At 48.4% G+C, this 27,748-nt stretch overlaps 1 protein-coding gene across 2 annotated transcripts in view; it reads right to left on the bottom strand.

The window, feature by feature from the left end:
• LOC119222211 (zinc finger and BTB domain-containing protein 46) overlaps positions 1–13,797 on the bottom strand; it is a 52,855-nt gene extending 39,058 nt beyond the window's left edge. For both annotated transcript variants that reach the window (XM_062562334.1, XM_037478630.2), the window contains exon 1: positions 13,511–13,797. The gene's annotated coding sequence lies outside the window, so the exon portion shown is untranslated. The remainder of the gene's footprint in view (positions 1–13,510) is intronic.
• Positions 13,798–27,748: the final 13,951 nt, after the last annotated feature.

The raw sequence follows: 27,748 nt of genomic DNA, 5'->3' as shown, positions 1-27,748 counted from the left end.
ATATTTATTATGAATTTCTTTTGTAAATACTTGAATATGCTTGTGCGCCTCCGTCTTGCCTCCAGAGCTTAGACCCCATTCAGCACCACTCTGCCGACAGCATGTGAGCACGGCCTTGATATGTACCACACTCCACAAAAGGATGGGAAAGTAAGATAAAATGAACTTGTCAGACACAAAAGTAGAAAGAGAGAGATGTCTGTGTCTCATCTAAAGCAACCTCACCAAGGCTACAGAACTAAAGCTGCATTCACCATAAAAAAAAGCTTTTCATCCCTCGGTGAAATTTCACCATGAAATAAAGAAAGCAGGAGAAACTCATCAGGGGGCGGGCTGGCGGTCCGTGTCTCAGTCCGGCGTGCCACCAGAGCTCCCAGTCCCCGTCACCCTTCTGAGGCCAAATCAGAAGTGACGTCCTCCTTAACCCCCCACCGCCCCCTCGCTCACACATAAACACACACACCCTAAATACACACGCAGGACCCCCAAAAACGCACGCTTTCACACGCTAAGCGGAGCCGCCGCCGCCGCGTCACAGCCGGTCACATCAGAGAGACGAGACAGAGGACGTCTTCCTCCTCCTCGTGTCCTCCGTCAACGCCGCCTGTCCCTCCCAGCCACTTTTACGCCAGAGGGGGAGTGTGTGTGTGTGTGTGGGGTGGGGGGGGGGGTAACCAGGGCGCATGGTCCTTCACACTGTGGGGGGTGGGGGGGGCACATCACTTAAAGCACACCTTCTCTCTGGTAAGAACTCGTCGGCTCCTTTGTTTCACACACACTATATATTTATTTTAAATGAAGGGATTCCAGTTGGTTGTCGGGGAGAATTAGAATCTGGTGGCCACAGAATTGCCACCTATAAGCTAATCGCTCTACATTCAAATTGTGGCCCTCTGCTCAACGAATTTAACAGTTCTGCTCATTATTTGATAAAAGTGGCTGGACGAGCCGAAACTAAAGTTCACACGGCCCCGAAATAATTAAATAAATCCCATCAATAAATAAAGGGGGGAAAACTGACATTTAAAAAGAGACATTTGATGTGTAAACTTCTTTTGCTAATGTGCGTATTCTTTGTAAATGTAATTGTTTTTATTTTGCAAGGCCATTTGGGGTGGTGTAGCCTCGGCTACAACACTCCATCGGTTAAAGTAAAAAAGCAGGATGTTCCTCGTAGCGACTTGTAGCGTAACGCTGCCGTATCATAGCAGGCAGCTGGTGTGGAAAAGGCAAACACTAAATGAATTATGTATTATTTAAAGCCTGAGCCATGGTAAAATAAATTATCTGAGCCTTCGAGAAAAAGAATAAGAGAATCTCCCTCATTATATGCAAATATCTATGGAAAAAGGTACAGATAGAATTCCTTTGCTTGCAAGTGGCCTTTTCCCACATAATTAGAAAAAAAATAGGTGGGGAAAAATGACACCATGCATAAGTTGAATTAAAATGATTTTCCGCTGGACAATAGAGGCTCTGTTCTTCAACAACACGACAGCATGATCGAACGCAGCCATTATTGTACCTGCCTGAGTAAGATCTATTAGTTCTACTACTTGGAATGCTACGAAAGTTTGCTGCTTTTATTTTGTATAACCTTGAATGTGTGATGAACGCGACTGGCATGAAACCAAACACGCGAGAACAACAATGGTGAAAAGGGGGGAAAAATTGGAAAACAGATTAAAACATAAAGGGAACAGAAAAGGCAGCGATGGCAACGCTACAAAGATAAAGGCTGAAGAAAAAGGGGGAGACGAGCGGGGAGAGTGACTCCGGCAGCCAATATTTTTTAAACAGCTTTGCTTCCACTCAGCTGGGCATCAAGGCCATTATCCCGGGGTTAATCCCCAATCCGACGGAGCTGGCAGCCTTCCGGGACAAGCCGGGGTGGCAGCCCATCAACAAGGACGAAAATAACACGAGCACGCACACGTGCACGCACACGTGCACACAGCACCGACGGAGGCAGGCATGCAAGCGGCAATTAGAGAAAGCAACACATCAAAGCTATTACCTGGGAATGTCTCGCTCTCAGCCTTTTATTTCATTTCAAAACTGAGCTCATGTTTGTCAGTTTCTCTTCTGCATGCCTCAGCGCGCGTGTTCCCACAACCTCCATCTGTCCACCTTTGTCTTCTCCCAATCGCCCACCAGCTCTGATCACGACACGTCTTTGAGCCTCCACCTCGCTGTCCCTTCCTCCGCCCACCCTCCGTCTCTCTTCGGACGGCATCCAGGTCGTCGAGGTGGAGGAAGAGATTGACCCAAAGAGGTACGGCCGAGTCATGTCCAAAGAGGATGCAGAAGAGCTTAGGGAGACTTAGTGCTGCTCCCGTCATCCCTTGCTTCACCTCGACTCACCCTCCATGCACCGCCCCAAAAACCACACCTTGGCCCTTTTGCGTCCACAGGGTACACCTGAGGAACCTGCACACTGCTCATCCTGCCTTCTGCTTCGCGTCCAGCGCGCCGGCTGAAAGGTCGGCCTGTGTAATCCCCGCGTCCGGCTTATGACACTTAATTTGTGGAATTCAACAGCTCCGAGCCTCCTGACACCTGGTCCTCTCACCTTCGACCGCACAGGTGTTGAGCCCATGGTGATCTAATGGAAATCCAGGCATAGCGAGGATCGACGAGGATCATCCCTGAGTGACGATAAAAGACGATGCTGGTGATGTCCTTTAGTCTGACCACTAATGGCACGTGTCCACTTAACCGCCAATCCCTACAAGGACTCATACAGAGTTAGTGGGTGCCTTTGTGAAGGGAAATTGTGATCAATCGGCTTCTCGGATACCGTAACAGAAGCAAAAACATGATAAATGAAGGTGTCAAATCATGACGAAGTGAATGTCTCCATCCAAGACATTTGGACCTGATGAAGTGCCTTCTAAGCTTTAATAGGTAATCTTAAGTGAAGAAAACAAGACCCAGTGCCCTAATCGGTGGTCTTAAGTTGAGAAAACAAGACTCAGTGCCCTAATCGGTGGTCTTAAGTTGAGAAAACAAGACTCAGTGCCCTAATCGGTGGTCTTAAGTTGAGAAAACAAGACCCAGTGCCCTAATCGGTGGTTTTAAGTTGAGAAAGCAAGACCCAGTGCCCTAATCGGTGGTCTTAAGTTGAGAAAACAAGACCCAGTGCCCTAATCGGTGGTCTTAAGTTGAGAAAACAAGACTCAGTGCCCTAATCAGTGGTCTTAAGTTAAGAAAACAACTCAGTGCCCTAATCGGTGGTTTTAAGTTGGGAAAGCAAGACTCAGAGCCCTAATCGGTGGTCTTAAGTTGAGAAAACAAGACCCAGTGCCCTAATTGGTGGTTTTAAGTTGAGAAAGCAAGACTCAGTGCCCTAATCGGTGGTCTTAAGTTAAGAAAACAACTCAGTGCCCTAATCGGTGGTTTTAAGTTGGGAAAGCAAGACTCAGTGCCCTAATCGGTGGTCTTAAGTTGAGAAAACAAGACTCAGTGCCCTAATCGGTGGTCTTAAGTTGAGAAAACAAGACTCAGTGCCCTAATTGGTGGTCTTAAGTTGAGAAAACAAGACTCAGTGCCCTAATTGGTGGTCTTAAGTTGAGAAAGCAAGACTCAGTGCCCTAATTGGTGGTCTTAAGTTGAGAAAGCAAGACTCAGTGCCCTAATCGGTGGTCTTAAGTTGAGAAAACAAGACTCAGTGCCCTAATCGGTGGTCTTAAGTTGAGAAAACAAGACTCAGTGCCCTAATCGGTGGTCTTAAGTGGAGAAAACAAGATGCCATATACACCGTGTAAGTGATGTGCGCTTGGTTTTTTATTAATTTATCATTACATCCACCTGTGTCTCTGTTTGTCTTTCCCGGTGTCTCCTTTACACACGTGCACGTGCATGCGCGCGCGTGAGTGTGCGTGTGTGTGTGTGTGCGGTTTCTGGGCTACCTGTCTCTCTAGGCCCCTGAGCCTACCGTGTCTCCGTGGTAACTCCCTGACTGACGACCCGGGGCTTAGCCTAAATTCTCTCTCTATTAAAAGCTGTGAAATGCAAATAATGAAACATCTCATTACCACTGTCGGAGAACCCAAGATGAAAAGAGGGGGAGGGAGGGGGGGAGCCGAGGAGGAGAAAGAGGTGATATACAGGAGGGAGTGAGAGCCGGAAATAAAGGAGTGGAACAAGAGGGCGAAAGGATGGGAGAGGAGGAAAGGAAGGAGGGGGCAAGGGAACAGATAGCCAGACAGAGAGTCTTTTGTTTGACATGAGCCGCCGTTAGCGTGCAGGAAGGCCAGGATGAGCCACCTATGCAAACAGGGGGGAGGGGGGGGGGGTTATGGGAAGTGTCATTCAAATGTCAGACTATCTCCGGACTGGAGTTTGGTGAGGAGGCCGCTGGGGTGCGAAGTAGTGTATGAGCAACAAAAAGAACACGTGTTCAGTGGACATGTGCTGATGGATCCTTTTATTCAGAGGGTTGTTTGCTACAGTTTTAATTTATTCATCTTCACCCCCTCATTAATCCCCATGGGAACCAAACCAGTTAAAAAGAGATGGCATAGCTGTACGTTCCTGTAAATTAGAGTTCTGAGACAGCAATGGGCCTCCTCTGTGGAACAGGTATCGTGGGGGTGAGCGGGGGAAGTGTCTGTATTGGGGGGGGGGGGGGGATAGCATGTGTGTCCACGGGACTCATCTGCTGATGTCATGAGGGAATTGATGGCAGGTTGCGTTTCTAAGGTGTGACACAAGATGAGTGCACGGCTTTGGGGAAGTCTGGGTTTTCTTTTTCTTTTTTTCTTGGTCACCGATGAATCATTTCGTTTTTTTTGTTTGTGTCTCTGTTGCGTTTCTGTAAAAATTGTGCACTTTCATCGGGGGGGGGGGGGGGGGGTCAAAGGTCGCTGTGACCCAACGTTCGTTCCATTCTCGTGATCAAGAACACCTCGAGCCAAATTTATTCAATTTGGCACAAAGGTCCAGTTGCACTGAAGAAAGGACTGATTAGAACATGGTGGTCAAAGGTCACTGCGACCTCACACAACACATTTGCGGTGATAAATAAAAAATTCATAGGCTGATTATTGCAATTTCACACAAACATCAAACATAGAATTGATTTGTTTTTGATGCAGAGAACTGTGAGGTAATAAAAATAAGCAACCGAAGAGTTCTGTTTGGAAAAGGAAGCGTTTAAGCAGAACTGTGACGAACTTTCTCGTTTCGTACCGTACTTCCTTCCACCCAATTGTTCCACGTCTCATCTCCAAACCGCCAGCCGCTGCGTCGGCCTCCACCTTTTCTGGGAGAGGTTTTCCAGCTAAATGCTAGAATCCGGCTCTCAGTCGGTGTTCCAGTTCATCTCGGAGGTGTTTGATGGAGGGCTTCGAGTGGGAGTAAAAAAAGGCAAATCCACATGTTGGAACAGGAACGGGCCTTTCTGAAAGTAGCGGCTGGTGAATTGGAGGCTCCGCGTTGTGTGAAGTGTCAAAGTTAAGATGAAGCTACGTTAGCATTCCCTGGACCGCAGGCTGCCTGGATGCAGACGGGGACATCCACACACCTTTGGTCTCTTATTTCTAATTATTACAGCCGCAGACTGTGTATAAGGAGTGGACCTAGTCATCGCGACGCGTCCACTCCTTCGTGCTGTTGGATTTCTGCCGTCGCCACGTTGCTGTTTTCACGCAAACAGTGAACATGTGGAGGGATGTAAGGATACGTCTCCGTTAGAGACCCGTCAGTCACAGCGGGCCCGCCTCCACAGCTGCGCGGGACGGGTGACGTCCCCATGTCTGCTTCCACTTCCTAAATGCAGTCTACGGTTAAACCGTCGAGATGCGTCGAGTCCTAAAAACAAAACAAAAAAACGCCGAGCAAATAGAATGAATTACTCCCGCACACTCGCTGCACCCCCCGGGTACCGGACCACACACGCAAAGAGTGTACAGTGTGGAGGGGGGGGGGGCACGAAGGGGTTGCCATGGCGAAGAAAACATAAAGAAGTGAACCCGAGTCACAGGATAAACCTGCAGGAATCTGTGTCAGAGACGCCTGCAAACAGCTAATTGTTGTTTGTTCCAACGTGTGGTTTCTCAATGGCGGTGACTCACTGCTGCTGGTGGCCAGTCGCTATCTGGTGCCGAGGCGGGTGTCCAGAGAGTGTGTCCTTGTGCGTCTGTGCGTGAGTTACTGTGACTGTCGCTCTGTCAGACGGCAAACAGAGGCATCTCTCTCTCTCTCTCCAATCCGCACCGGGCCGCAGCTTTCAATGAGCTCGTGCAAGGAGGGGAGCAAAAAAGCCGCGGCTTAAGTGTGTAGTCGCAAGGACAACACAAACACCCCCCCCCCCCCCCCCCACCCGCCCCCCCCCGACCGGGTCCCCTCCCCGAGCAAATATTAAATGAGACTTCACTCCCGGCTAATCTAATTGACAAACACTCCAGAGCGCACACAAACGAGGAAAAACACATAATTTAACCGTATTAACTTCGCCCCTCTCGCACATAGCAGCGAAGCGGCGTACGAGTGATTTACATTTAGATAGAGGAGTGTTTATGGAAAGACACATTTGTGTAGAACAGCCGTAGGGCGGCGTTGTCACTCATCAAGCTGATCAACACAAAAAAAAAAGAAAAGCAGCGAAACACAAAGCGGATGAAACTCGGGAGCGCTTTGGTGAATCTGTCCTTCAACGGCGGCAGAAAGAGGAGGTGAGATAAAGGGAGAGGAATCAAGGGGAGAGGAGCATCTAAATATAGAGAGGGACGCGTTTCTGGAGTCAGAAAAGAGACAGTGAAGGGTAAGAAAGAGGGGGGGAGACGGGGGGGGGGGGGGGGCAAACAAAGCAATGGAAGAAAAGTAGTGTTGAGGCATCACAACGAGAAGAAGGAACGGGCGTCAGTGTGGCTCCACTTCGATGGCTCTCAGGAGGACACACCGAGGACACCGAGGACGAGGAGGACACGGAGACACGGAAGTTGGTGCTCTGCTGTGATTGGCTGTTCAACGCCGAATTGCTTAAAACAAGCAAATTGCCCGAGGGCCCACCGCGTCCGCTGTGATTGACGAGGAGTCACCTGTCCACTCGTGTCCACTCCCGTCAACCTCGCCCTCTGTCCGTCCCGTCTCGCTCCGAATGCGGCGTGACGTTTGACTGACACCTGTTGCCTCACATGAACAGATCTCATGGCTCGCAGGGCTTTTGGGGGCTATTGTATCTTCTTCTCCCCCCCCCCCTACAGAAAGAACTTAAAATTCTGGCGGAGACGAAGCGCCGCAGACACACAGCACGAGACACAGCCGGAGACAATGGACGCACTGTGCAAACTCGTCCCGCTCACCTCGGAAACCTCTCCTTCCCTGATGAAGTCGCACATTCCCCCATTATCCGTGTGTGTGAGACGTGGATCAGGTGTCCACCTCCAATCAGACCCCCCCCCCCCCCCTGGCGCACACACCAAAACAACCAGAGGGGGGGGGGGGTAAAAAACAACAAAGGGGTGAAAAAGAGGAAGCGGCGAGGAGGGAGAGGGGGGGGGGGCATCGTATTTCAAGAGCAAAGACGAGAACCAAAACGCAGCAACAACCCCGAGTCGTGTGTGTGTGTGAATGCCACGTCGGGGGGGCGTCGGGGGAGTTTGCCCCTCGCCACTGAAAAGGGGATGTGAACCTACTCACTTCTGTTGCCTTTTGGACGGGCTCCTCCATAAAGGGAACTGAACCGGGGGGGGCGGAGCTCACAGAGCGGTAAATACAGCGCGCAGCTTCTGAGGTTCTGAGCTTCTGGGGAGGCCTTCACGGGTCAGAGGGATCCGTCTCGTTGGAATACAGAGAACCAGCTGCAGCCTGGGAGCGCGATGAAGATCAAACTTTCTCACCCGGTCAACTGAAAACCAAGGAACCGCTTTTGTCACCGCGTGTCATGTGACGACGTGTCATGTGACTACTTTCCTTCTCGTTCTTTTTGTGCGTTGAACTGGACACTCGTACGTGTACATAGTGTCTTATGTTTGCACATCCAGGCGCAGATAAGTACGTAGATGAGCGAGTTCGTATGAAACATACAAACCTCACTGTGACCTACGTGACATTTTACATTTATTTAAATGAAAATGTTTGACTTTGCCCCATTAAGGGGATTTATAAATATGAGCGAGGGTCAGGGGGAAGGATAAAAATGAGAAAGAGAACAGGGAGAGGGTAAAAATGAGAAAGGGAGTAGGGGAGGCCACAGGAGGCACCTGGCCCACTTACAGCAGAGGAGGAGGAGGAGGAGGAGGAGAGGTGGGAGATTAACGAGTGGGAGGGAAAATGAAAGGAAGGAGGAGAGTGTGGACGAGGAGCAAACGCGGGCAGACGAGGAGGAGGAGAAGAAAAAAGGCGAGGGAGGTGCAGCTGGAACGGAGCAGTCCAAAGGGGAGGGGGGGGGGGGGGGGCAAGGGTGAAGAATGAGAACCGGGAAAAATAAAGGAGGTGAAATGAGGAGGCGAGGAAAGGAGGGAGGGTGGGGGGGGGGCAGAGGGGGCGATGAGAGCAGGAGGAAGTGGGGGCTGGAGAAGAAGAAGAGGAGGTGGCCCTTGTGTGGCTGAGAATGGAGGTGTGTGTGTGTGTATGTGTGCGAGGGATGAATTGTGTGTGGGTGTCTTAAATTATGACCAAAAAAAAAAAAAAAAGCTCACACCTCACCCGAAGTATGAATAAGCGCGGCGGCGGCGGGGCGACGTAGGTTCAGTCTCTTCTCCGACAGCCTGCCGTACCACTAATGTCCCACTAATACCACCCACAGTCCTCGCTCCACCTCACATCAATGAATATTTCATGTCCTGATGGCACTTTTAAAGCAAAAAAACTAATTAGCAAATCCAAGTTGATCTGGCATTAGTCATATCGGGCCAATTAAAAGCCCGGTCATACTGTACATGTTAATGGCAGCGGAGTGGAATAATTGTATGTTGAGCAGGGGAGAGAATGTTAAATAGGCCTTGTTAGCAGCACTTTAGCACTCTAGCCCGAGTCCACGGCTGGATTACAAAACTCTACAAAGCGGGTACACACACACACACACACACACACACACACACACACTCTCTCCCACGTCTGAAAGCGACAAACTGTGCCCATTAATTAAAGAGTCGCCATCAACTCCATGGGGTCGGGTCTGATACTTATAGCTAAAGAAGAGAAATATTTTCAGGGTAAATTATGCTTTCATGCTTGCATGTTTCGTATTGTTCATTGAGAGGGTTGCTGAGAACATTTCACCAACTACGGAGAACACACACACTTCGCGCTGTGTGGCAATAAACAGGAAGTGGAACCTTCCACTTGCGATGGATCGGTGGCGAAAATTCAGAGGCGTCCGTCTCTGCTATGACTGTTGCCACATTGCATTGTGGGACGTAGAGACCAGAGTTTACATACTGTGGTAATGTCAACTGGGAGAGAAATGTGACGACCAACTTCAATGTTTGTATTGGTGGAGATAATCTCGTAATCTGTGCAGCGTTGATATTCCAACAGACTAAACTGTGCCGCACGGAGAAGAGGACCAATAACCATGTGGAGTGGATGTCTGTTTCATCACCCTCCTCCTCCTCCTCCTCATCTTCATCTTCTTCTTCCTACCTTCTCCTCCCTCCTCCCTTGTCTCCCCTCGCTCACCTGAGCTTTGATATGGAAATCTCTCCTCAGCCCCGGGGCCAGTCGACTGTTTCCAAAGATGTGTTTGCTCAAAGGTGCTCAATTCCTCATCAAATGCTCACGTCGGCTCAATGAAAGACTTTCGCCGGGCAAATAACAAGTAACAACCATGTGCTCGCACGCGGCTTTCAGGCTCCAACAAAGACGCTCGCTCGCTCTCTCCTCAGAACCTTCAAGTTCTTGATGTCTGAGATGAATTTGTTGAAAACGCTGCGATCCTTCGGCAGAAAGACTTGGGAGTGATTCAGGATGAAGAGACGAGTCAGAAAGAAGACAAATGTTCACTTCATCAGTTCGCTCTCTGGTCAAAGAAATGAAACGAGGTGATCAGCTCGTTAAAGCCATCATCAGGTTCACTCCTCTGGGGCAGGAAGGTGAACGAGACTTTTCTGGACAGAAGGTGCGTCAGATTTTGGAGTAAATGAAAAATGTGCAGATAAATATACATATATATATAGACATGTTGCTAATTGCTCTCTAGGAGTAACAAGACAGCTGAAGAGGAAGTAGATTAAAGGCGCCTTTGTTGTGTCATTAATGGAAACGTGACATCACGCCGCTCGTTGACTTGTTTTGACGCCGTGCGAAACGCGCGAAAAAGGTTCTGCGAAAAAAAACAGCAGTCAGGAGCTCTCAGAAAAATGGCCCGGACTTTGGACGTGAAATCGGGGCCGGGAGTCAGGCGACGTTCGCCGGAGTCGGACCCACTTTGTAAATATCCGAAATGAAAAAGAACTAAAAACCCACATACAGTCCTCTGGAATGTGTGATCCAAAAAAAAGGTGTTCTAGCAATATCAACAACTCCTCAGGAAATATTCTGACATCTCGCCATTTTCGCTACACAAGACCCCTCCTTTGCATTTATTTTTAGAAACAAACAAATTATAATTTGGTTTTAGATTCTCACTCGTAGATTCTGGAAAAAAAAGTGTTTTCAACAGAGGAGCCAAAGCAGCAAATTACTTTCCAATTTTAAAATGCAGGGACAAAAGAACAAAAAGGAAAGAACAAGAAAGCTCGTCGACATCCAGCGTGCACGTGGTGGTGTGCGTGCGTGTGTGTGCGTGCGTGTGTTTATGTGTGTGTTCGTGTGTGTGCGGTTTTGGGCATGGCTTAAACTCACCTGTTATCTCTGCTGTGTGTGCGTGTGTGTGTAGGGGGGGGGGGGGGTGATGTCAGATAGGTGGATAGGGAAGACAGCTGTTACACACACACACACACACACACACAGACACACACACACATCCCCCACAGCATCCGTGTAACCCCACAGGGATTAGGAACACCTGTATTCAGCGCTGCACAATGAGCTATAGAGGCAGTTAAGCTAAAAAGCCTTGCGAGTTATTAGGGGATGGGGGATGGATCTGGTTAGGCTGGATGGGGGGACGGGCGGGGGGGACGGGGGGGGGGGGAATATGTACCACAACCAGTGCAGAGAAGGATGATATTCACGGCGTGGACGAAGGGAAGACGTTGTTGGTGAACTCCGGAGAGACGCGCACGCCGCGTGGGAGGCGGTGTCAGCGCTTCACTTTCGGAGCGTGTTAGCCGAACAGGTGTGCCCATTAACAAGTGAGCCCCGGTGTGAGGGGAGGGGGGGGAAATGGGAGGGGGGGGGTGGGGCTGACAGAATGAGATGGAGACATGGGGATGAGTCTTTACGGCTCTTTCTCTGTTTCTCAGGGAACGCCAAGAGACAAAGTTACCCTGCAGCTTACTGTTAACAAAGACACATTTTCTCTCTGGGAAGGGTGTGGGGGGGGGGGGGTCACGTATACAATCCCGCCTACCACACAGTCCAGCACAGCCAGAGGAGCGAGCAGCACCCGCTCACCATTGCTGTGATCGCTCATAGACAACAGAGCAACCTGTGCCCCCCCCCCCTTCAGAACGCTCCATGGAGACATCGCAGGTGGCCGAGTCCACATCCGACCCACAGCGCACGGCCTCGACTCCCTTGGAGCCCCCCCCCCCCACCCCCTTCCCCCGTTCCTCTTGGTCTCTTCTCGCCCTCGCAGATATTCCCACAAAAACTATGAACTCTGGGTAATATTCATATTGACAAAACCGGGGCCGCCTTCCACCAACACACACAAAGAAACACTTTATGACCCGCAAACCAGAGTCACTCCTGTCTTCACTCGACTCAAATAAAAGCGGCTCCATTCATGACGTGAAAGCACAAGACGCTAATATTTCTTGTCTCGCTACACACCTCCTCCTGCTTGGTCTGGACAACACACCGATGGAGAAGGTGCAGACGCACAAAGACACACACTCGCCGTCCACCGCTCTCGTGTTTCTGCCCACACGCGCACACACAGGGCATTGTGGGAGATAGTCCAGGCCAGGGCGTGGGGTGAGGAGGGAGGGAGGGGGGGGGGCTATGCCTTTATAGTTTAAGGAATTTTCAGCGTAAGAAGAAAAAAAAAAGAAGCAACGATGTCTGCTGCTGGTGAGGTTCAAAATGTGCACAAATGGATGTGCGCACACACACGCACACACACACACACAAGTAATTGAATTAAAGAGACGTTGGAGGGTTTATCATATCAAGCGGCAGATCTTCAGTGGAGGGAAGGACAAAACAAGCAGACAAATCCAGCGAGGGCCTAAGACAATTTGGAAGAATCACTAGACGGTCCCTTAATCCCAGAGATCCAGTTAGCCGCTGTCAGGCCGAGGGACGGCGAGTCCGTCCCCACCACGGAGAGGACGGGACGCCCGCCCCCCCCCCCTGAGCCTCAGGTACACAACCAGAGGGACCTCGACAACACACATCCTCATAACGATGATGATGATGGTGGTGATGATGATGAGGCCAACATGGGGTCTGTGTCACAGGTTTGAGAGGGGCAGACAGCAGAGGAGAGACATAATGGGGGGGGGGGACGCTCTCAGCTTAAAAAAACACACTTGAAGACGAGACACACTTTTTAAACCCTCAATCCGGATTAGAGCTGAACAACTAAAAAAAACACCCGAGGGACCCCCCCCCCCCCTGCTGTGATCACTCTAATGTTCGGTGTTGACGCAGCAAAAAAATTTCCTGCTGGAAACCCCCCTCCAGGTTAATAGGGGGGGGGGGTTAAACCCGTCTCGCCCTGGCAGCTCTGAGCGCTTTCATTTTGAATCCCCTCCAAGCGGCTTCATCACCCTCCACTGTGTGTGGCACGATATCTGTGCACGATAAACCCCCCCCCCCCCCCCCCACACACACACACACACACATGTATACACACACACATGCATATACACACACACGCACACACACATGCATATACACACACTAACGCTGTTGACATGAGACTAAACTTTGCCGGTTTCGTCCCACTCGGATCAGCTGTTTTGACACAAGCTGTAAACGAGCATGAATGTAAATAATGAATAAACGTGTGCAGGTGGATTCTCTTCCTGTCTGATCTTTTTTTTAAAAGTACTTCCCTGTTTTCTTCTAAAAACGTCGCTTTAAATCGGCTCCATAATGCGTGAAATGTACAACGTGCGATACCCCCCCCCCCCCGGAAAAAAGCAACACAAACAAACAAAACAACAAGAAGAAGAAGCGGAACAGACCGCTGTCACGAACAGGTCTTCTCAGCTGACATGATGTCCGTGGAATCAGATAGAAGATACAGTACAGACCCCCCCTCGCCCCCCCCCTCGCCTGTAACACTGTATCGCATCGTGCTGTCAACGCGGCTCCGCGAGCCACAAAACAACTAATTGTTGAGATGATGCACAGAAAGCACGAAATAACCCCCCCGGACCGAGTCCTAGCGTGGCGGAAGAGCGCGGGGGGGGGGGGCGGACTAGTGATACGAGGAAGTCAGACGTACCTGTTACCCCATGGGGGGGGGTCTGGGCTGCGGACGCGGTGTCGGTCCTTCGGAGGTCCAACCCGGTGTGACAGCCTGAGAGAAAGAAAGGAAGGGAGGAGGAGGAGAGAGGGGGGGGGGGGTCCAAAGCTCTCTCTCTCTCTCTCTGCTGTCCTTCCTCTCCTCTGGATGCTCTCTCTGAGTGTTGTTCCCCCCTGTGTTCCCCTCTTCCTCCACCAGCCCCCTTTTCCTCTCGCGCTGCCCTCCCCTGCCTTTCCGTGTCTTGGTATCAGGAGCCTCCTCCTCCTCCTCCTCCTCCCTCCCTCTCTCTCTCTCTACCTCTCTCTCTGTGGGCAGAGCCAGGAAATGAGACAACGTCAACGCACCGTGCGCGCGTGTCCATCGGCTCTAAGGCGAGTTATCACCCCCCCCCCCCCTCCCCTCCCCCTTTTCCCCCTCCCCCCTCAGGGCGAATTCTGTCATTCAATACATGACGAATGATTATTAATAACAGCACGTGTTATTGTCGTTATGACATTCCGGGTCGTCATGGGTCCAACGTGAGGCTCGTGCGTCTCTGTTGCCATAGGGCTCAGTGGAGGAGGGGGCGGGCTGGGGTGGTGGGGGGGGTTATTGTATCTTACCCCCTCTTGTGGCACAACTAAGAACACACCAGCCGGACACGTAGAACCAACCCAAACAGAAGAGAAGTGTGACATCGGTAGTTGGTTTGGAAACAACCCGCAGAGACACGTGATGAGCAGCGGGGGTAATTCCACCACATCCGGGGGGGGGGGGGGGGTCGTCTTATTGCACTTTTTAGGTTATGGGGAAATGGCTGGTGGAGGAGAAGACAGGGAGAGAGGAAGGCCGGTACGGGCTGGTGTCACGGTGGACCTTCTGCAGGAAGCTGTCGAGATGGATGCAAATATTACGCTCTTATGTAGAATATTACAATATTCTTCAGCATGTAAACTTCTTTTTTCTTTTGTACATAACAAATGACACAGAGATGTGGGATGTGCAGACAAGCAAAACTTTGCAGAGATGCATCATTGTACAATTAATCGTAAAGAAAACGTGATGCTTTTTCACGTAAGTATAGTCGTAACTGCTACTACAAAAAGAATAGTCTCGTTTTAAATGGGAAAAGAAAACAGCAAAATAGTAAAACTCAAGTTCTTCAAAACTGCACCTAAGTACTCACAGTACAGCCGATGTACTTAGTTACTTCTGTGCAGAGTACAAACAAATAAAACGGGCCTATTTTTATCCAAGATGATGAACAGTAGTAATGTAAATGAAAGTGTGTGTGTGTAGATTAGTGTGTGTGTGTAGACTAGTGTGTAGTGTGTGTCTGCAGGAAGGAGGAACTGTGAATGGTGGGGGGGGGGGGGGGGGGGGAGTTCTTAGGAAATAAGAAGAATATGTCAGTCGTTTGTAGGTTTGAGGAAGTGGAAAAAGGTTATGAGGAAGAGAACTAAAAACACGTAGTGTGTGTGTGTGTGGGGGTGGGGGGGGTGGATGCTTGTAATGACACAGCAAAGGGGGTGGGCGTGGGGCTGGGGCTGTGGGGGGGGGGGGGGGAGGGGTAGCGCCGTGCCTCCATGAGCGGCTGGCTGCCCGGGGCTGGATAAGAGAGGATGTCAGGCCATGTGGATTAAGGATGTAGGTCTGTAATGCCCAGGCACAGATCTCCCTCTCTCCCCCCCCCCTCCTCTCACTCTCTCTCTCTCCCCCCTCTTCTCTCTCTCTCTCTCTCCCTCACTCACACAAGCTGCTTTACTCAAAGCTGGTCTTCCTCACGCCAACACGGCCTTCCAATCCGGCCTGACATGACCATCCTGACCCAGGCCTCCCCCCTACGCCACACCCTCACCCCTACCTCTCTCTTTCTCCCCCCTTCTGGGATGGGCTTCGGCATCATTAGGCCACTTACACATGTATTGGTAGTAGTAGTAGTGCATACGTACATACTCAAGCAGCAGTGAGAGGATTGTGTGTCTCTGAGTGTTAAGAAAGAGTCCTTGAGGTGCTTGTGGTGGGCGGGGGTCGAGGGGGGGGGGGGGGGGGCATCACTCTTACTGTATTCTGCTTTTCAATAAATGTAAGTTTCCACAAGTTTGTCACCGAGGCTAGAAACTAGAGACTGAGACCATAAACTCATGTTTACAATGTTTACTGAGGGAATAACTCAAGAGAGAAGTAGAGTCATTTCCTCATAGACGTCTATGGGAGCAGAGGAGTCGCCCCCTGCTGGTCACTACACAGAAGTAGAGTCATTTCCTCATAGACGTCTATGGGAGCAGAGGAGTCGCCCCCTGCTGGTCACTACACAGAAGTAGAGTCATTTCCTCATAGACGTCTATGGGAGCAGAGCAGTCGCCCCCTGCTGGTCACTACACAGAAGTAGAGTTATTTCCTCATAGACGTCTATGGGAGCAGAGGAGTCGCCCCCTGCTGGTCACTACTCAGAATGCAGGAACACAAGGTTTAAGTTACACTTCAGGAGACACTTCTTAAAGACTAAAATTAATTTTCTCTCCCAGCGCTGAGGAACAGATCATCGTAATTGGTCACATTGAATCAAACAGCTTGTAAAAAAAAAAATCCACAACTGTCATAAATATAGCACAAGGCGCCTTCAAAGGGCCCCATCCACTACGCTTCACTATCAATTTACGAAGGGGAACAGCTGTGTGCTGCCGGTGCCATCCCGGCCCGGCTTGTATGGAGCGGAGCCCTGCAGCTGAAGGAACACTATCTCCACCAGGTGCAGGCCGTGGATGGGGGAAGGCTTCACAAAGGCATGTTTGGCACAAGGTGTGCGGCAACAATACGTGTGAAGGTGCAGCTTAGTGATACTCAAATCGGTATCGGGAAACGACAAGGCTTTCATAGAAAGAGTCCTCCCACGGAGGGGGACGGGGAGTCAGGAGAAGGAGAGCGCCGATGGGAAGGCGGAGAGGACGGAGGGGCCAAGGTGGAGAGGAAGGAAGGGAGGTGTTAATAAAAAAGGATGAAGAGGGAGGCGATTTCTCAGAGAAAGTGTAAATGAACGGACGGCGATGGAGAGCGACGGCGGGATCCAGGTTATTGGATTTAAGGGCGTATCATCTAACGGATACCAGGAATGTGTTTGTGCCCGCTGCCCACACATTGAAGGCGACATGCAGGGGGGGTAGGGTGGTGGGAATGGGGGGGGGGGGAGGCTGCCTGTCACCCATAGGACGCCCCGTCCTCCCTGAGTCCATTGTACTGGATGCGGATAGCGCGTCCTCGCCCTCCCTCACGTCTTGCTGTTCTTTGATAACAGGACGACTCCTGGCTGACCTCGCTGCACAGAACACACACGGCTACCCCCCCCCCCCACCCCCCCTCCCCCATCGGTTCAGGGGGGTTGACGGGGGAGTAATCTTCCTCCAAAATGAAAAATAGCCCGACTCATACTGAATTCTCTGGATTTCGGAGGTTTCGGACCTCACTCCGACCATCGAGACACTTTGCTTTTTTTCGGGGGATGGATATCTCTCTCCCTGTTCATCAGTTGGTACCCCCCCCCCCACCCCCCCTACATCAAACCGCCCCCTCTCCCACATGCGCCTCTCCGTCTCCCTTTCTGCATGTCTACCCTCTCGATCCCTTCCTCCGCTATCCGACCCCCACCCCTCCAAATCTCATTTACTCCATTTGGAAGTAGTGGGAGAATAAGATAGAGAGAGAGAGAGAGTACAAAACGACCTTCTCTTCCCCGAAGCAAGAACATCTTCTCATTGTGGAGGTCAGCGTCTCAGTGCAGCCGAACACTACTCTGCTTGTTTTAATGATGCACCGAGCGCAGGGAGAGGGAGGCCAAGAGAATAAGAAGAGAGAGAGAGAGAGAGAGTATAGAAGAAGGGGGAGTGGATGGAGATGGGAGGATTAGGCTATGTTTTCTTTTTTTCTGCCAACTCTGACCTACCCCCACCCTCCCACCCCTCTCCCACCTCGCCTCCCCCTCTCCAGTGCAGAAAGTGCACCTCTCTTTCCACATCCATCTTGAAAGGTTCTTCTAAGCTGTCTAACCTCTCAGCAATATTATATATTATTTCTTGCCTCAACCCACACTGAAACCTGGGTTGCTATGCTACAATATTATAACCTCTCATCTCTTCTCCTCCGTATCCGCTCTCATTTCTGCAGGGAAGCAGCAGGGGAAAGGGTTAACGGTACCCCCCCCCCCCATCCCATCAGGACTCTCCGTCTTTTTAATGACCTTGTTGGACTCAGTGCCGCTGTTTGATGTGACCCCGCTGACTGAGTGGGGTCATGACCCCATTCTCCACACCACAACAAATTATCTATGACCCTCATATGGGTTAAAGCTCGTCACCATCGGTCTATATGATTATGTGTTGTATACAGTATCTATCTATCTATCTATCCATCCATCTATCCATCTATATCTATCCATGCATCCATCCATCCAGCCATCTATCTATTTATCTATCTATCCATGCATCCATCCATCCATCTATATATCTATCCATGCATCCATCATCTATCTATCTATCTATCTATCTATCTATCTATCTATTCATCCATCTATCCATCTGTCGATCTATCCATGCATCCATCCATCATCTATCTATCTATCTATCTATCTATCTATTCATCCATCTATCCATCTGTCGATCTATCCATGCATCCATCCATCATCTATCTATCTATCTATCTATCTATCTATCTATTCATCCATCTATCCATCTGTCGATCTATCCATGCATCCATCCATCATCTATCTATCTATCTATCTATCTATCCATGCATCCATCCATCCATCCATCTATATATCTATCCATGCATCCATCCATCATCTATCTATCCATCCATCCATCCATCCATCCATCCATCCATCCATCTATATATCTATCTATCTATCTATCTATCTATCCATCCAGCCATCCACCCATCTATCTATCTATCTATTTATCCATCCATCCATCCATCCACCCATCTATCTATCTATCTATTTATCCATCCATCCATCCATTATCTGTCCATCTTTCTATTCAGTTTTTAAGTAAAAGTACTTAGAACATGGCGAACTCTCCCTTTTGTAAACGGAACCCGTTATAGGAGGAGTAGTAGGAGTAGTATGTTGAAATGCATCAGAGAAAAAGTATAAAGTAGCCTGAAATGGAAATACCACCTCCCATGAAGTGTCTTCTTGCTCTGCAGAGAGGATGTTGGAGATATAGATAGTTACGGCTGATATGTTCTGCCGGTTCTGAGACTGTCAACACAAATCCTAACACACATGCAGCCAAAATTCCCTCTTACATCATCCATCTCCAATCCCTTCCACCTCCTCCTCCTCTCCCCTCCCCCCCTACACCTCCTCCTCGTTCTCTCTTATCTCTGCTGGCCCCGTCTCTCGGGGGTCGTTTTTTTTTGTTTTTTTTGTCATAATCACCTTGGAGATTGGGGGACCGGTGCCCATGGCAGAGCTGAGCTGAGCGGAGGAGAGGAGGAAAGAGGATGAGAGAGAGAGAGAGTGGTGGTGGGGGGGGGTGGGGGTTGAGGTGAGCAGTGGAGGACAGTCTCACGGAGGGGGCATGACGGCTTGTCTGGCTCAGCCCCGGCTAATGCGAGGGGACAGCCTTGGCTTTGCCTGCGCCACACTCGCGCCGTGGATGCCAGGCGGAGAGGGCGAGGGAGAGAATAGACGGATGAAGCGCTCTCCCTTTCAGCACCGCCTCCTCCTCCCGCCCGCCATCCGAGCGCGTGGGGCCCCCGATGTCACACCCTGTAGGTGTTTTAAGCTGCTTACTCGCACCACAACAAGAGAAGGAGATGAGGCAATAGGCAGGGAGACCGAGAGGGTAGAGGAGACAGAGAGAGAGAGGGAGAAAAAGAGGGGGGGAGAGAGAGAGAGACAGAGCGAGGATGAGAGAGAGGGAGAAGGAAGAGTTGGATGAGGATTGAGGGGCAGAGGTCGAAGTTGTGGGAGGGTTGTAATGTGGAAGTATCCCAGTTTGTCTTCACGCAAAGTAAGGGTTGTTCCTGTGTGTGTGTGTGTGTGTGTGTGTGTGTGTGGGGGGGGGGGGGGTTATTCATCACGTCGGTCGTGCTTGTGAGCGTGACGATGATGCTGCATCGAGAGGGACGATGCCGTGACGAGTGTCTTCCTCCGGCTCCGCCCAGCTGTCTCAGCTCCTTTTGTGACTCATAAACTCCAGGTTTTTCCCTCCTGGGGGGGGGGGGGGTCAAGGTGTGTTCAGGCCTGTGTTTTAGAGGAGTGGGGGGGTTGGTGGAGTGATAAGGGCGGACTCGAGGATTTGTTGGGATCGCTCAGTGTTACCATGACTACGTTTTCATGAACCAAATCCTCAGGGTTTTGTTGCCTGCATTCTGATAAAACACAATATTCCTGATAATCGGTTTACATCATTAAATGTTAATAATTAAAATGAATATTTAGGGACCCATGGACGCCACATTACAGTAAAGCCGTTTTCTGCCTCCCTCTTTCCTTCAACCACCTTATTAAAAAGGTTGGCATTGAGATATTTGTAAACCAACTGTTGATATCCAAGTCCTTTTAACGTCTTTCTCCTTCAGGATGGAGATGTGGGTTGTTTTTTTCGAGTGTGTATCTCTCCTCAGCTAAGGAAGCTTTAAAACCCTGTTGATTCGTACTCTGACCGAGCTGTATTCTGTCCATCGGCACGTCTCACTTCAGAATATCCAAATGCAATCTGAAGTTGACCTGAGCTGTTTTAAATGTGTAACATCGGAACCCATCGAGAACACGAGTGTAAAACGAAACTCTCACGGGGTCAGAGGAGCTCACGTTGGACACCGCCTCCCTGTTTCCAGACGTCTTTCTGTCCTCTCAGCAGCCTCTTTGTTGATGCATGCCGGGTAGGTTCTCACTCCTCAGGTCACTGGCTCTGTTTTCACCCCCCCCCCCTCAACTCATCTCTGCCTCTCCTCGCCTGACCAGCTCCTCTAATTTGCTTTTTAATTTTTTTGTTGTTGTTGCTCTACTCCTCCTCTCCTCTCCCCTCGGCTGTGTTTGTATTTGCTCTGTGACAGCGTGTGTGTGTGTATGTGTGTGTGTGTATGTGTGTGCATGTGTGTGTGTGTGTGTGTGTGTGTGTGTGTGTGTGTGTATGCTCGGCGTGTATGTAAAGCTCCAAAAGTACTCGAGGTTTCTAGCTTCTTCAAAAGCCATGATTTAACACCGGTGGCCTTTGGGAAAACAAGCCCAACATCCGACTCACGGCAAACATGTGGGCAAGTGTCACGATGACACACACAAACACGCACACACACACACACACAAAACAGATCTAACAAATGTGTTAAATGAGAGCCGCAAGTCAGACTGCAATCCTGTTTTGTTTTACATCTTAGGACTGATTTTTTTGAAACATCAATCTGACTGTGTGTGTGTGTGTGTGTGTGTGTGAGTAGGTGTGTGTGTGCTGTAGGGGAGACGGAAATTAAGCGCAGCGTGTTGGTGGAGCTTACAGTAAATGGAGACATTTAGAAAAGCAGTAGAGACAGACACAAACACACACATCAAAGAGGTTTGAGTGTTACAGTACACCGGGGAACAAAAGGAAAGAGAGAGAGAGATAAAGCGAGCATGTGAGTGGAGGTGAATAGAAAACCCCAATCGATACGCCATCCAAGAACAGCTTGAGCTGGGCAAGAGCCGAGGAACTGAAAAGAGTGGAGACGAAGAGAGAGGGAAAAGTGGGTCGAATAATGAGAGGAAAAGGACGAGAGGAGACGGGGAGGCAGAGAGAGAGAGAGAGAGAGAGGGAGGGAGGGAGAGAGGGAGGGAGGGAGAGAGAGAGGGAGCACGGACGAGGGAGTCGCTCCTGACCTCTGCTGACCCCTCGGCCAGGAGGGCCGGAGGAGCTCGGGGGAAGGGGTTGAGTAGGGGGGAAGGTCTTGGGGGAGGTTTGGAGATGATATTGATGTGGCAGAGAGAGAAAGGAGAGGGGGGAGGGGGAAGGGGAGGGGGGGGGGGGGGGTTGTAAGACGGTCAAAAGGGGGGATGAGCTCCAGCCGACCTTCCAAGGACAGAAACAGTGCCTTTTTCTCTCCACCAGCGAACTGAGAGGAATCCAACGTCTGTGCTCAGACCCCCCTCTCGCACCTGCCCCCCCCCCCCCCCCCCCCCCCCAAACCAGCGTCTTGTGCAGGACAGACATTGGGGTTGTAGGAGCATATAAGTGTAATCTCATTCATATTTCTGCTGCTCTTGAATTTAATTCAGATTACTCTGTTACAAATCTTCTACCCACTTAAAATATTATAAAACAGGAAAGAATGATCAAACATTTGCTCCAAATATTTAAGAAGTCACAAACAGACCAGGCATTAAATATGTTTATGTACCAAGAGTTTAAGACGTATTGTGTAATCTATTAAAATTATGCTTAGGCCGAAGTCTAGTTTATTTTACCATGTTATACATCACGTCACCCCATCAAATAAAAACATGAATGATTCCATGTGCGATCCAATTCTGTCCAGTCATAAACGAGATAGAAGCAGAACCAGCAGTAATAACACTCATAATGTATAACAGCACACATAGTACCACCACAGAGTATTCTTTAGTGCAGGGTTACTCATATGCTGTTGAGAGAACATGAATCAGTAGAGCGCGGAGGCTTTGAAACGTCTCTCCCTCATCCGAGGTTTTAGATGCACGTTCACGTGCACGTTGCGTCTCTTCCTCGTGAAGATCGATACGAGTTGCAGGACGTTGAGTATTTCTGTGGAAAGGTTTCGCGTAACAATCGGCGGCAACATTCCTCCCCGTGTTGCTCTTCCCGTATACCTCCATCCTCCTCTCCCACACCCTCCGTCTCCCCCTTTCCACCCCCCCCCCCCCCCTCCTCCTTCTTTCTCTCTCACACGCAAAAAACACTCTGTCTCCCTTTCTGCATCCTCCTCACAGTCCAGATGGCCTAGCTGCCCCCGCGTTCACTCCCCCGCGCTCACTCCCCCACGCTCACTCACTCCATTGCACTCCACCCCACTCCTCGTCTCCCCTACGGGAACAGCACTCCCTTCAGAGGAGTGGACCTCAACCCCCACCCCCTCCTACCTAGCATACACTCTTCAACACGTCTCCACCGGTGTACTCCCACCCACACGCTGACGCAGAAGATCTCCGTCCTCCTCTCTCTGCAGCCCTGACGAGGAGGACGCCGTTGTGGGTGTGATTCGTGGCGGAGTGAAACGCCGCCATTCATACACGTGTTGATGTCCTTTTGTTGTTTGATTCTCGTCCCTTCAGTTGCACACAGAGACACACACACACACACACACACACGCATAGAAGGATTGTCTCAACCTCTGGGTCGAATGCTCGCCGACAGTGCGGCGTGGACTCGGCTGTTGCTAAGCAGAGACGGGATCGTGAGAGTTGTTTAATATGATGGACACAAAGCTGGCAAAGTCCCGCCTCCTCAGGTGTCCCTCCCCCCCCTCCTCTTGTCCCGGTTTGGGTTTATTTCCTGTCATATTTTGTATTTTTCTGTTTCTGCCTCGTTCAACTTCACTTCCTGCCCTGGTGTGTTTTCTCCATCATCGTTTCCTTCTGTGTCCAATCACCTGCATTTTTTTATTTCATCCTCACTGGGTTGCGCGTCTTCTGTCCAGGTTGGTTCAGGAGACCGGCAGTCTCTTTTGCAACGTCACTTACCAGCAGTTTCGGACGAGAATCAGAAGCCAGACACCCGCTGGGAGTCACGACGGCGTTCAGAACTTCAACTTAACCAATCAGATGTCACCTCACGGAGAGGCGGCGTCCTGCTAATCCACCGCCGCGCCATCACAACGGGCCTCGCATCGGGGAGGATTCCCTCGAGTCAGAGGGACTTTGTTTCTTCATCACAAGGGCAAACCTACCTGTCGATCCACAAAGACTCAAGTGAAAACATGCCGACATACACACTTGTGTTAGCTTATCTTCTGTTAGCTTGACTAACGGGGGAGTGTGCCGCGCGGTTTGATGAGCCGCCATCAGAAACAATGGGGATGCCGATGGGTTCGTCTTGTGGCTTTCCGGACGCTAGCGCGTTACTTGGAGCTCAAAAAGGTGGATTTTTGTTTGATTTTCTTCATGGAAGGTTGAGGAGACGGCTGGTCGAGGCAGAGGAGGGGGTGGGAGTGGGGGGGGGGGTCGCTTTGTGTCGATTGGCCGAGGGAATACAGGAGAACGAGGGGAGAGTCTTTTTGGCGTGCAGTGGTGGTGTGATGTTGTTGTAGGCCATGGGTGGGTGTGGGGGGGTGGTGGTTAACGGTTAGAGCGCTCACAGGAAACTGTGAGGCAGCGAAAAGGGAAGTGAACCCACCCCCACAATGTTCCAAGGCCGGGGCGGCAGAGCTCTCCTCGGGGCTGGAGCTGACTGACCTCAGCTCACAGTTCCAAACCTTCTAACCTACTAACACACACACACACACACACATACACGTAGCAACGGTATTTATTATTACAACCTTTCAGGCGCATACCTGTATAAAAGTAATGAAAAAAATTAGCTCTTGGATTTTTCCATGGACGTTCCTTGATCTTAGTAATGATGAAGTGGCTGTTATATGACAGTTTTTTTCAGTTTCAGGAGACAGAGACTTTATTTCTCATTCGGGAGAAGGCTAAAGACGTGCATGGTTAGGGCTGGCTCAGGCCGGGCTCAAACCAGCCCTTAGTCAGACTACCGGGTCCCTGAGCTCCTCTCTCTCCTCCGCTGCCGATGGATGGATTTTTAACTTTTACAGAATCATGTGACTGCCCCGAATAGCTATGTTCAAAGAACTATTTCTATGCCTAGATATTGTACAAAAAATGTCCATTCTCGTTTATACACTTTATAACCAGGAGGTCTTAATGGTCGTCTTTCAATAGATGTTTGGAGCTAAATCAATTTGTTGACAAGATATTAACCCATTAGTTCTTTATAAAGCATTCACATATTTACTTACAATTCTTGTACAAAGACAGTTGCCCATAAATATGAGATTTGAGCCAATAGATAATTACAATCCCTCCTGGACATTATAGAGGGTGTTTTTCCAGTTACACGTTCACATCTTTGGGTCACACTCGATGTCTTTTTGATTCTTCACGCTATTTTTGTGGACCCTCTGGCTTTTTCTGAGAGTATTTAAGCGAGTATAAACAAAGCTCCACTTGGCCTTTTTGTGTGTCCTGTGCTTTGTTTGCTGGCAAGTTTCCATGGACCTTGGTTACACCTGGATAGAGAGAGCGAGCCACCTGCCCCGGCCTCGCTCGACCCCCCACTGCTGCTGTCATCATTATCAATCACATTTATATTACTATCACTGACACTTCTAACATTACCACTTAATTACATTCACACTGGGTGTTATCATACTTATATTTTTTGTTCTGCTTTACTGCGACTGTAGATTGTTGAGGATGCAATGATCTTTTTTTAAAAAGTGTTTCACCATTTTATGTCTATGTATCATTCCTTAAAATAATTATTTAATACACATATTACATCAACCAATAATCAATGCACCCTAAAATAAAGCATGTCGTTCATCAACCTCTTCTAAATATGTGGTGTATATATTCAAGATAATATAAAGTGATGCAGAAATGGCAGAATTCACATTTACACACAAATTCGGCTGTTTTTATTTTTTTTATTTTTAAGTAAAGCACAATTTTTAGCAAATGGGCAAAGATATGATTTTAATTATGAAATCTTCCAAAACATGATGGATAGAGGTGCTCTTACAGTTTTTCTATTGACCTGTCTTTGAAACATTGATACAGATTCCTGTATTTTAGGCTGAGCACCTTTCCTTTTCCAGGACATAATCTGACCTGAACTTCCTCCCTGAGCCTCGACTGCTGCTCACACTTTGCCATAAATTAAACATATATTCATTGAGACAAATGGAGTAAAATATTAAATAAACCTGTTGCCACTTTCACCCATCAGATAAAAGACTGCGTGAGAGTCAGAGTTCGCCCACGGGACCCCGGCCATTCTGGTTGCCGTGGCGACTGTGTTTTAATCCCTCCACAGAGGGCTGGATCCCAATCTGGCCCTTGACCCCGGTGAAAGAAAGGTCACGGGGGGTCGCACACTCCTCTGGTCCTTTTCCTCTGAAAGCTTGTTGTGAGATGAGTTTTCACAGACAACAGGAAGCGTGCAAGAACACGTGTGATTGTAACAAAATTATCCTGCAAACCAGCTTAAAGATACGGTGACTTAGTGGTTGCTATGGAAACTAAAATAACAACACGTTAGTTGAAGTGATTTTAAATCAGCTACAGGACCAGGTGATCATTCAGGACTTTCATTTGTTGTCTTTCAACAAAATCTCGTAGCACTTAATTCATGAATAGAGAAATTGCGGTGCAAAATGTTTTTTAATTCAGACAGATTTATAGAAAATTTCTGATGATCTGAATAGAATGCTGGATTCTGGAAAAACTCCAGTGACATTAGATCTCACTCGTGTCTTAATGTGACAAATATGTATGGATTTGAATGCGTGGAATATAATAGATGTAAATATTTATATTTTTTTAACTCACTGTTCATCCTTCGTCATGAGTTGTTGAAATGAGAAAATACTCATTTTAAACCTCAGTTAGAGGTTACTATATTATTATAGTGTTATTTTAACCAAAGTAAAATAAAAAGACTTAAAATGTCCAAATGCATTGATCATTAATTTACTTTATCTTTTTTTTATGTTTTAAGTGGTTTTTATACTTTACAGATTTTATCTTACTGTCATAGGTTTGGTTTTATCCAAGATTATAGCGTGATTTATATTCATTTTAAATATTTGAAAAATGGCTGTTTATTCTGTGTAGCTATATGATTTCTCTTGCTCACAGATTAATCAAGAATTAAGTGATAATTAAAACATAATAAATGAAACAAAATAAAATATAATGCTACAGCGGATTACCATCAAAATACCAAGCAAACGTTTCCCATAAAAAGGAGTGTAAACTTGTGCATTGCACCTTTTGTATTAAATTGTCTAATACAGAAAACAAGTTTGAATATACTTCATGTATGGACAGAACAGAACCACTGAGTGGGACATTTAGCTTTACGGTGAAACTGTAAGTGATGAATGATGAGTGGACTCCAGCGCTCTGGTCGGTGTGAATATTGCTCCCTCTACTGGCCGCGAGGAACGGCTCATGTCAGCAAACTGGGCATACATATTTATTGTGTTTATTGCCACTTGTGTTAATAGCAGTGCATATCTGTTCCCCATTGTGCTGATGTGTAGTATTCAACTTGATTCAATCATTAGAAAGGAGCTGGACATTTATACCTGGACAGTAAAGCCGGGGAAAATTCAACCAAAGAAAACTTTCATAGATTACACAGTTGATAAAGTATGATAAAAAAAGATGTTAAATAGTATTAGTATTACTATCTACCTTTGTGCTAGTATTACTATTACTATCTAGCTTAATGATAGTATTAGCATTACTAACTTGGCATCTGCCAAGCTGCTTGTTCCTCCCTCACTGAGAGCAAAACACTCGACTAGATCACGACTCTTTGCTGTCCTGCTCCTACATGGTGGAAGGAGCTCTCTGATGACATCAGGACCACAGAGAGCCTTTACATCTTCAGACTAAAGACACACGTCTTCAGACTATACCTCCACTAAAACACTGTAGCACCTAAATTTAAATGTATGCTAGTCTTACCATCACTATTTAGCTTTATGCTAGTATCACCATCACTATTTAGCTTTATGCTAGTATTACCATCACTATTTAGCGTTATGCTAGTATTACCATCACTATTTAGCGTTATGCTAGTATTACCATCACTATTTAGCGTTATGCTAGTATTACCATCACTATTTAGCGTTATGCTAGTATTACCATCACTATTTAGCTTTATGCTAGTATCACCATCACTATTTAGCTTTATGCTTGTATTACCATCACTATTTAGCGTTATGCTAGTATCACCATCACTATTTAGCTTCGTGCTTGTCTTACAATTACTATCTAGGTTTATGCTAGCATTACTATTAATAAATGAATACCTAGCTTTATGGTAGTCTTACCATTATTATCTAGGTTTATGCTAGCATTACTATTAATGAATGAATACCTAGCTTTATTTCTTACCATTACTATCTGGCTTTATGCTAAGTCTAAAATGCGTATGATAGTATTAATATTATAATCTATTAATATCTAGCTTTATTCTAGCGATAGCA

The sequence above is a fragment of the Pungitius pungitius genome, chromosome 1 (genome assembly GCF_949316345.1).
Source record: "Pungitius pungitius chromosome 1, fPunPun2.1, whole genome shotgun sequence".
NCBI classification, from domain to species: Eukaryota; Metazoa; Chordata; class Actinopteri; order Perciformes; family Gasterosteidae; genus Pungitius; species Pungitius pungitius.
The sequence above is the reverse complement of the archived record's forward strand: the minus strand, read 5'-3'. Positions and strand labels throughout refer to the sequence as shown.